The following is a 10,459-nucleotide window of genomic DNA, read 5'->3' on the forward strand; positions in this document are numbered from 1 at the left end:
ATCCATATCCGTGAGTGTGATGAGTGGAAGATGGCCTTTAACACTCGGGATGGTCACTTTGAGTACCTGGTCATGCCCTTTAGACTGTGTAATACGCCTTCGGTATTTCAAGAATATGCCTATATGCCAAACTGCTGAAGTGCCAGTTCCAGCAGAAGAGTCTTCCTTGGATATATAATCTCCGACAGGGGTCTATAGCTGGATCCTACCAAGTTCTATGCGGTACTCCAGTAGCCACGCCCAGCAGTTATTTGTGCGATACAGAGATTTCTGGGCTTTGCTAATTATTACCAGAAATTTATTCCCCATTTCTGCTCAGAACCTCCTTGGCATGTCATTCCTCCTGAACGAATGGTTGTTGCCACTCCAGTGGACCTTTTGGCAGCTTCCTTTTGGCAAGACCTACGTCCGACCTGGTCAAGGATGTACGGGATTTTGTGGGCTCATGCACTTCCTGTGCCCGAAACAAGCTATATCATCTCAAACCAGCTGGTCTTCTCCTGCAGTTACGGATACCCAGCTGCCCGTGGACTTGGGACATAGATCTTCCACCTTCCTCTGGTAATACCGTCATCTGGGTGGTAACAGATTGGTTCTCCAAGATGTCCCATTTTACCTCTGCCAGATCTGCCATCGGCCCCTTTGCCTTGCCAACTTGTTCTTCATCCACATCTGCCGACTACATGGACTTCCTCTGCACATCATCTCAGATCAAGGGGTCCAGTTACTTTCCACATTCTGGCGTTCTTTGTGCAATCAATTACAAATTGAATTAGATTCCTCATCTGCGTATCATCCGCAGTCTAATGTACAAGTGGAGAGAGTAAATCAGACCCTGGGTTGCTATCTACTTCACTTTGTCTCTGCTCAACAAGACAACTGGTCTTCCCTCTTATCTTGGGCAAAATTCTCATATAACTCCTTGGACTCTGAATCTGCCGGGGCTGTCCCCTTCTTTATTGTCTATCGACGACTGCCACGCCCACCTCTCCCTCTGTCTGTACCTTTGGAAGATCCTGCGGTGGAAGAATTGTTTCAAGATCTTAAATCCATCTGGGAGCAAACCCATCGGACTTTGCGGTGTCTGCCGCACAAAATCCAAGCCGATAAGAAGTGAGAAAGTGTGGCTGTCTTCCAGATACGTCCGGCTGAAGATTCCCAGGTACAAGCTTGGTCCTCGTTTCTTGGGTCCATTGAAGGTGCTGAGGCGTATCAATCCCATGGCCTATAAACTGTAACTCCCACCAGGTATACCAAACTCCTTCTATGTCTCTCTTCTGAAGCCAATCATTCTAAACCACTTCTCCCGGCAAGATCCTCCTCCTGATTCTGAGGTTCATTCTTTTGAGATAAAAGAAGTTCTGGACTTGACGGTGAGAGGTATGTGGTTCTTCTTTGTTGACTGGAAGGGGTTCGGGCCTGAGGAGAGGTCTTTGGAGCCCGAGGACAACATCCTGGAGCATAATCTTCTTCAGAGGTTCCTTAAAACCAAGAAGAGGGGGAGGCCGAAGGGGAAGGGTACTGTCACGAGTGCCCTTGCGACCCATGTCTCGGGTCACAGGTGCACCCATGTGCCTCTCTGTGCCCCTACAGCCCAGTAAGATTTAAAGGGCCAGCACACCGTTAATTGCTCCTGCTCCTGGATGCCTGCGCAAATAAATGGACTGCCTCTTCCTCTGCCCCCTGCCAGATCTTTGTGCCTTGTGCCATTGTGAAAGCTTCCCTATATGCTCATCAAGAAATCTTTCCTATATGCTCCTTGTATTGAAAATTGCTGTTGGGACCCTTTCGTTCCGGACTACATTCATCTGCCGCCTGCCCTGACCTCTTGCGTTGACTTTGATCTTGAACCTCCGCTGCCTGTCTCAACCTCCTACCTGTCCCCGAATACGATTCTGCCTCACGACTCTATACCTCGCCATCACTACGAACAAAGTCATACCTGTGGACCGACTCGGTGGTACCACACCGGAGTAAGGAAACCGGTTGCAACTTAGTTTCTGCTCCCAGGTGCTGGCTTACGTCATCGTCCACTGTGGTTCAGTGGGTCCACTACCCCTGAATCTTGACATTAATCACTTTTTTAGAAAAAAATTTTGCATTGCAAAATGTCCATGTACACTGCCTCTATTCATCTCACTGATCATGTCATCGCCTAGACACTGGTGTTTGAGGCTGCTGCTTTATAACATCAAAAGCTGCTTTTGAGACTAAATGTTATAAACATGAAAATCGGGTAAGAATTGTGCATTTCTCTTTTAAACCCTTGTGAGATCATATTTCTCTCCAGACCCCAACTTGTTCACCTAGATGCCATGTTTTTCACTGTCAGCCATCTCATGATTCAGACACTATTTTGTGTAATCTGTTTAGAGATAGTATTTTTCACTGGCTCTTGTCTTTCTCTGCAGCTCTTGCCTGAAGGTTATGTTTTGATTAGTGGGGGCCTTCACGATACATTTAGTGATAAGACCCTGTTTCCCTGGAGTCTAAGATTTCTAGAAGAAATGATACATAGAGTTCATCAAGATTATTTTGGGGAAAAGCAGCTTTAGGGTGTTTCTGAGAGTTGCGCAAAGTATATTCAAGCCAACCTATAGCATTTCAGTATTTTATCACCTTTTCACGCCCTATTCAAAGGATTTCTGTTTTCTATATACACGACAGCGTACCCTAAATAGAGTGTGATTGTGAGTGCAGCTTATGACCAGGTGTCTGTGTCTTTCTGAGCCTCATCCCAGTACCAGCAGAAATCTTATCCTTCCCTGTAACGATAAATCTGGAGGTCACCTTAAAACTGTAGAAGGGTTGTTGGAGCCTTGGATAAAATCTGTCACAGAAATGGCGCTACTAAAAGTGGACATTTGACCATTGAGGTCACCTCCTCTGGACCGGCCAGTGACCAGAATTGACAAAGAGCACTGTAGGGTAAGCCTACATTTTATTGGCTACCTTGACTGTCACTTCCGGTACACTGACCGGGTGGATTGGGTAAGGTCAATTCCTTGTGTAATATAATGTACTCTGCCTTTAAATGTCCATATACAACAGTGCTCTCACTATAATTGTGGCAAAGAACCACAAGGTGATTGGACAGTGACTGACAGTCTGTAATGTATGTTGAAGCTGTGAGACAGGAAGGAGGAAGTAACCCTTAGTTGTCCACAGTGCCAGAGTGGGAGGTATTCTGTTGGTGATTGTCAGATTATCATAGTGTCTAAAATACTGTTTGACAGGTTGTCAATAAGGGTTGCCCATAGGGATATAGAGCTCAGAAATTTGTGCACGTACAATGGAGACCTGCCCTGGCAACGTGTGCGTTCCACTCCCTTCTGAATGGCCTGGTGGGACTGCAAGAACTGTTTTTTTTTGTACCTGGTGATGTAGAGTAGGGTCTGAAGGACATTGGGGCAGATTTATTTACCCGGTCCATTCGCGATCCAGCGGCGCATTCTCTGCGGTGGATTCAGGTCTTCCGGCAATTCACTAAGGCAGTTCCTCCGACGTCCACCAGGAGTCAATGCTGCGCTGAAGTCCGCCGAGGCTCACCGGAGTTCACGATCCTATTCTTGGTAAAGGTAAGCGCGCGTCCAGCAACAAAAAAACGGTGCAAATCGGAAATATTCGGGTAACACGTCGGGAAACCGGGAATCGGGACCTTAGTAAATGACCCCTATTGACTTGGTGTAGAGTCAGTCTGAAGGACAGCAACTTGGTATAGACTCCTCTGTGAAAGTCTCAGGTGTCTACTTTTCTTGGGGGTCAGTAAAAGGAGATGTTGGCATCCTCTGGGTCTGTGGGGACAGGTTCCTTTGGCAGTTGTATATTGGGCAGTTGTATGATGGGTAGTGGACAGAGTAAATTGAGCCAAAGGCAATGCAGACCCGGGAAGGCAACTCAGTTTGTATCTCACATGAAAGATACACAGGCAGAGGGTTTTACTACTTTTGGAGCTTGAAGAGGGCGATAGGGGCGGAGCTGTGGAATTGTTTTCTAATTGGAATATTGGTATGTCTATCTTATCTCAGAGCACGGACAAGTGCAGTCTTGGAGTATAGAGGAATGAAGTGTGCCTTGCTTATGCCACCTAATGTCACTCTAAGATGGTGTAGATGTTTCCCCTATCCTCCACGTTGAACTTAAAAGGTAAAGCAGAGACCTAAACAGTCAGTGAAAGAATTCTACTGAGAACTGTTTATTGCTTTTGGACACATGGGATCACCTGACTAACATGTAATGTACTTTGCCAGGTTGTTGTATGATGGTCCATGACCTAATGGCCATCAACAAGTGCACTGAGGCAATCACTGCGGTGGTTCATAACCCACACACGCTTCTAGCAGCTGTGCCTGAGAATGCCACATTCTTCATTGTTATTGATTTAGCAAATGCTTTCTTCTCTGTAATCCTCCATGAAAATTGTCAGTACCTGTTTGCCTTTACCAACTTAGTCTTCCAGCATACCTGCTGCAGACTCCCACAAGGGGGGCAAAACTCCCCCAGCCCCAGGACTCCACGGCCTTCGAAGAAGTACTGGCATATTGATTCCCCCCTCACTTGATGTTGTTCTTTTACAGTATGTGTATGGCCTACTGTTATCTGCCCCAACTTTACAGGTTTGCCAGGATGCATCTATTGACCTTATGTGTTTTCTATTGGAAGGGTTGCAAAGCTTCCAGGGACAAACCCAAGTACTGCCAGGAGAAGGTGGTCTTCCTAGGCCACTGATTCTCAGCCATGGACAGACACCTCACAGAGGAAAGAAAGCTGGCAGTATAGAAAAGTGCCCCCTGCCCCGAGGCCCTAAGCCTCTTCACATGTTTCTAGACCTGGCCAACTACTGCAGGTCTAGGATAAGGTCTTCCTGCAGCCTGATGCAGCGCCTTTATGGCTACATTGTCTCTTCCCTATTTGCCCTCAGTCAAGAGGCAATTGATAAATTCCACAGCCTTAAGCTGGCAATACTGCTCTGCCCCGGCCCTAGGCACACCCCACTACACCAAACCTTTTGCTTTGTTTTGCACTGCGTATCTAGGAGAGAGGGGTCCCAAAACTCCTTGTTTGCGTGATGTTGAGGTTTTTTTGTAGATATGACCGATTTGGCGAGCTCTGTGCAGCTCTGTGTGTGCCATATAAATAACGGAATTATTATTCTTATTATTAAATGTCTCCAGGTCTACAGGAGAAGACGGACAGTTCTACACTGGATATGCAATGGTCAGTGGCACACATGAGGTAGTAAAAGCAGAACCACTCTCTCCACACAGGTCAGTGCAGGAGGCGTAGTGGACAGCACTCAAGGAAGCACTACAGCTGGCGGAAGGTAAAAGGGCAAACATCTATACCGACTCTATACACTGCTATGATCCCATATGAAAGGCTAGAGATGTCCTCACTACGGCAGGTACCACTTTAAAGCATGGCACACTGATTAAAGAGCTCATGGATGTTCTCTTACTTCCACAATCGATGATAAAAAAAAAAAGTAAAAGCACACACAAAATTGGTAACCCCACAAGCTGCGGGCAATGATGTGGCTGACAGGGCTGCGAAGTTAGCCGCACAGATGGAACCCAGAGACTGTCCGGTAGTCTCAACGGTGAGTACTGAGCCTGAAAAGTTTAATCCACAGGTGTGGAGGAAAGCTGATTTGCCTATTTTGCCCAGAGCCATTTATCCGGTAGTAAGTCAAATAGCCTAAGGGTACACATACACATCCAAAATGCTAGCACATCCAAAATGCCATTGGTTTCCTCTGGACATTACTACCCCTGTCACTAGACTAGTGGAAGCCTGTCTATGCCCGCCACAAACCAAGTAAAGTCGTAAAGACAACACAGAAGGTGACACCCAAGCCGTTGTATCCCTTAAAGTGACTGCAGATAGATTTTATCCAGCTACCAAAAACTGGTACGTAGGAATATGTGCTTGTGTGCATTGATCTCTTTCCAGGGTGGCCAGAAGCTTTTCCCATGACCAAGACTACTGCAAGAAGTTGGTGAGTGAGATTTTCTGCAGGTTTGGACTCCAAGAGATCATAGAGTCCAATAGTGGAACCCACTTCACTGGACAGGTACTTACTTAAACCCCTTCCCTCCTGGATGTAGAACAGGCACTATACACCCCTTACCACTCCCAAGCCCATGGTAGGGTTGAGAGACTAAACAGCACTTTTAAGTTAAAGTTCCAGAACTCCATGAAAAAACAGGGAAACCATGGCCAAGTGCCTTCCTGCTGCCCTCTATTCAGTTAGGACCACCCTCAATAGAAAGTAAGGAATGTTCCCCTTTGAGGTACTTTTTGAGTGTGCACCCAGACTAGGCTTCTACTTCTCACAGACCCTATAGTTGATGTCATAAACAAAAAAACAATAAGTCATACATTAATTAGTACTCTAGGTAATCTGACAGTAGTTTATACCAGAAAATCCAAAAACCTCTTTAAGAAATCTCAAGAAATACCAAAAAAAAGAAGTAAAGAGGAAGAAAACAAGGCTACACAATAATTAATGAAAAATAGTCATCTTTATTACACATAGAAAGCATAAAAAATATATATAAAATATGATTGCATCACAGGGCGAAATACACAATGCACGGCAGGTAATAGGTCCTAAATAAGTAAAGTAAAAGAGAGTAATACAGATAGGCAGTAAAGTAAGAAGTGTGCAATAGCTACCAAACAATATACGCCCTGAATCACAGAAGAGCAGCACAGCCATTGATGAACAAATAAGCCCCAGAAGGAGTCGAAAATAAAATGGCGCTAAGGTGACAGGAAGAAGGACAAACTATTACCTGGTGTGCAACCCCGACGCGTGTTTCAACCGCAGCAGGTCTTCCCTCCTGGGTGTAGAACAGGCACTATACAGTCATGGCCAAAAGTTTTGAGAATGACACAAATATTATATTTTCACATGATCTGCCGCCCTCTGGTTTTTATGTGTGTTTTTCAGATGTTTTTATCACATACAGAAATGCAAGTGCAATCATATTATTAGTAACAAAAACTTTTATTGACAGAATGAGTTACTGCAGCAAGTCAATATTTGCAGTGTTGACCCTTCTTCTTCAGGACCTCTGCAATTCTCCCTGGCAGCTCTCAATCAACTTCTGGACCAAATCCTGACTAGTAGCGGTCCATTCTTGTACAATCAATGCTTGCATTTTGTCAAAATTTGTTGGTTTTTGTTTGTCCACCCGTCTCTCGATGATTGATCACAAGTTCTCAATGGGATTAAGATCTGGGAGTTTCCAGGCCATGGACCCAAAATCTCTATGTTTTGTTCCCTGAGCCATTTAGTTATCACCTTTGCTTTATGGCAAGGTGTTCCATCATGCTGGAAAAGGCATTGTTGATCACCAAAATGCTCATGGTCGGTTGGGAGAAGTTGCTCTTGGAGGACATCTGGTACCATTCTTTATTCATGGATGTGTTTTTAGGCAAGACTGTGAGAGAGCAGATTCCCTTGGCTGAGAAGCAACCCCACACATGAATGGTTGTAGGATGCTTTACAGTTGGCATGAGGCAAGACTGGCAAGCTCTGCACTGCTGGTAGCCCGATCCCGAAGCTGAAACACTTCCTGAGACAGTCCTGGCGCTTGCTGGTCCTTCTTGGGCACCCTGGAGCCTTTTTGGCAACAATGGAACCTCTCTCCTTGAACTCCTTGATGATGCAATAGATTGTTGACTGAGGTGCAATCTTTCTAGCTGCGATACTGTTCCCTGTTATGCCAGTTTTGTGCAATGATGACTGCACCTGTTTCTTTAGAGATAACCATGGTTAACAGAAGAGAAACAATGATGCCAAGCACCAGCCTCCTTTAAAGTGTCCAGTGGTGTGACTCTTACTTAATCATGACAGATTGATCTCCAGCCCTGTCCTCATCAACACCCACACCTGTGTTAATGGAGCAATCACTGAAACAATCTTAGCTGCTCCTTTTAAGGTAGGCCTGTGTTTTGGGGGAAAAAGTTCATTTTCTAGGCAAATATTGACTTTGCAATTAATTGCTGTTAAGCTGATCACACTTTATAACATTCTGGAGCATATTGCCATTATAAAATCTGATGCAGTAGATTCTGGTGGTAGGGTTGTGATATAAAACGGCACTCTTAAGTTAAAGATCCAGAAGGCCATGGAAGAAACAGGGAAACCATGGCCAAATGCCTTCCTGCTGCCCTCTATTCAGTTAGGACCACCTTCAACAGAAAGACAGGAATGTTCCCCTTTGAGGTACTTTTTGAGTGTGCACCCGGACTAGGCTTCTACTTCCCACAGACCCTATAGTTAAGGTCAAGCTTGTCTCGAGGCTGGGAAGGTGAGTGTGCTGTGATAAAATGTGTGCATCCCTTCCTCGTCATCTCCAAGGATAAATTTGATCAGGCACACAAAGAAAAGGTAGACCTCCAGAATCCCTTGGGATTCTCTAAGAGAGAGAATGTAACCAACAGAGATTTGTGAATTATATCCGAGATGCTTTTGGAGGCATAGCTGAACAGCTGGATGCAACCCCCATCATGGCGTTCCAGAACCGTATGGCTTTGGATATGATCCTTGCTGAGAAAGGAGGAGCCTGTAAGATGGGTGGGAGCAGCTTGTTGCAAGTACATCCTGAATGACACCGCCCCAAAGAAACTGGAGTAGACACTTCACTCTTCACTTTGTGTCCACCATGCCCCAGATGGATGGGCGTTTGGGCAGTAAGAACCACGACAGGAGAAGTGCCCGGAGTGGAGGATGATACAGCCCTGTTGAAGAACCAGCCAGATAACAAACCTGTAAACTAGTATGCAGACCTGTAGCCCTAGAGTAACTGGCCTCTGGGGAATCTGAAGAAGCCTTAAAAAGTCCAGCAGGTGAGTGTTTAGCCCACCAGAAGGTACCTAGAGTTTGAGGAGGTTTCTTGAGGAGGTTACAGGTCATGCAATACTCAAAAGGGTAGAAAGGTGAGAGATATCATTTGCCATATGCCAGATGCCATCTTGTTCACTGTCAACCATTTCATGATTCAGACACCATTTTGTGTAATCTGTTTAGAGATAGTATTTGTCGCTGACTCCACGGTACATTTAATGATTAGACCCTGTTTCCCTTGAATCTAGGATTTCTAGAAGAAATGATACATAGAGTTCATCAATTTTATTTTCAGTATTTTATCACCTTTTCACATCCTATGCAAAGGATTTTTCTATATACACGCTATGCACCATAAATAAAGTGTGATTTTGAGTGCAGCTTATGACCAGGTGTTTGTGTCTTTCTGTGCTTCATCCCGATACTGGCAGTCATCTTATCTTCCCCAATAATGATTTATTTGGAGATCACTTTACATATGTAGAAGTGTTGTTGGAGCCCTAAATAAAAATCTCTAACACCCTTAACAATCAGGCCCCTTTTGGTTATTGCATTTTCATTTTTCACTGCCCACCTTCGCAAATCCCTAACTTTTTTATTTTTCCATATGAGGACTTGTATGAAGACTTGTTTTCTGCATAACAAATTGCACTTTATAGTGACGATATTTAATATCCCATGCGGTGTACTGGGAAGCGAGAAAAAAGGTTGTGAAATTGGAGAAAAAATGGCTTGGATCCTACAGCTTTCATTGAGCGCCCCAAATGACATGTCTGCTTTATTCTCCTGTTCGATAAGATCACAGGGATACCCTGCTCCTTGCATTTCAGCCCGGTCCAGCAAGGGTTACTAGCCTGATGGACAGTTCCCCCAGTGTGCTACTGGAGGAGTGTCCGGGATCGGCCTTATATATCTGCCCATTCCCATCAGACCTTGCTGGTTATTTTAGTCTTGTCTTACCTGTGTATCTAGTTCCGTTTTACCTGTCTCCGTTTGTCTGCCTGTATCTTGACCTGACTTGTATATAACCCGTTTGATCTTGACCTGACCTGTATTTAATCTGCTTGATCTTGACCTGACCTGTGTATATCCCGCCTGTACCTGTATCTTTACCTGACCTGTGATTATCTGCCTGTAGAACTGTATAAATCTGTTGTTTTGTCCCTGTCTCAGTCCTGTGTTTGTATTCTGTGTACCAGTGTGAACACTGGTCTATTCCTGTATTCCGGTTACCTGTTCAGTCCTGTGTTGGTTTCTGTGCACCAGTGTGAACACTGGTCTATACCTGTATTCCAGTTACCTGTCCGCTCCACCATCCAGCAGCTGCCAGACGAAGTAAGTTTCCCCTGTCATGTTGTAGGGTCGCTCAGGGACCGTCAGTTAGGTTCCTGATAGTGGTTTCGCCCTTATCAGGGTGGCTCATCTGCCTTAGGCAGGGCCTTAGCCTGCAGGGATGTTGCAGGGTGAGATCGCCACCACTTACCCAGTCTGACAGCTAATGCCAAGCCTGGTTGTGGTTGCGTGGTTGCTGGACAGGTACTGACAGTCACACGCCAGTAAGGGATTAAAAAAAGCCACAAAATGACTTTGCTAGCCCCAAAA

Source organism: Engystomops pustulosus, chromosome 6 (assembly GCF_040894005.1).
Source record: "Engystomops pustulosus chromosome 6, aEngPut4.maternal, whole genome shotgun sequence".
Lineage (NCBI taxonomy): Eukaryota > Metazoa > Chordata > Amphibia > Anura > Leptodactylidae > Engystomops > Engystomops pustulosus.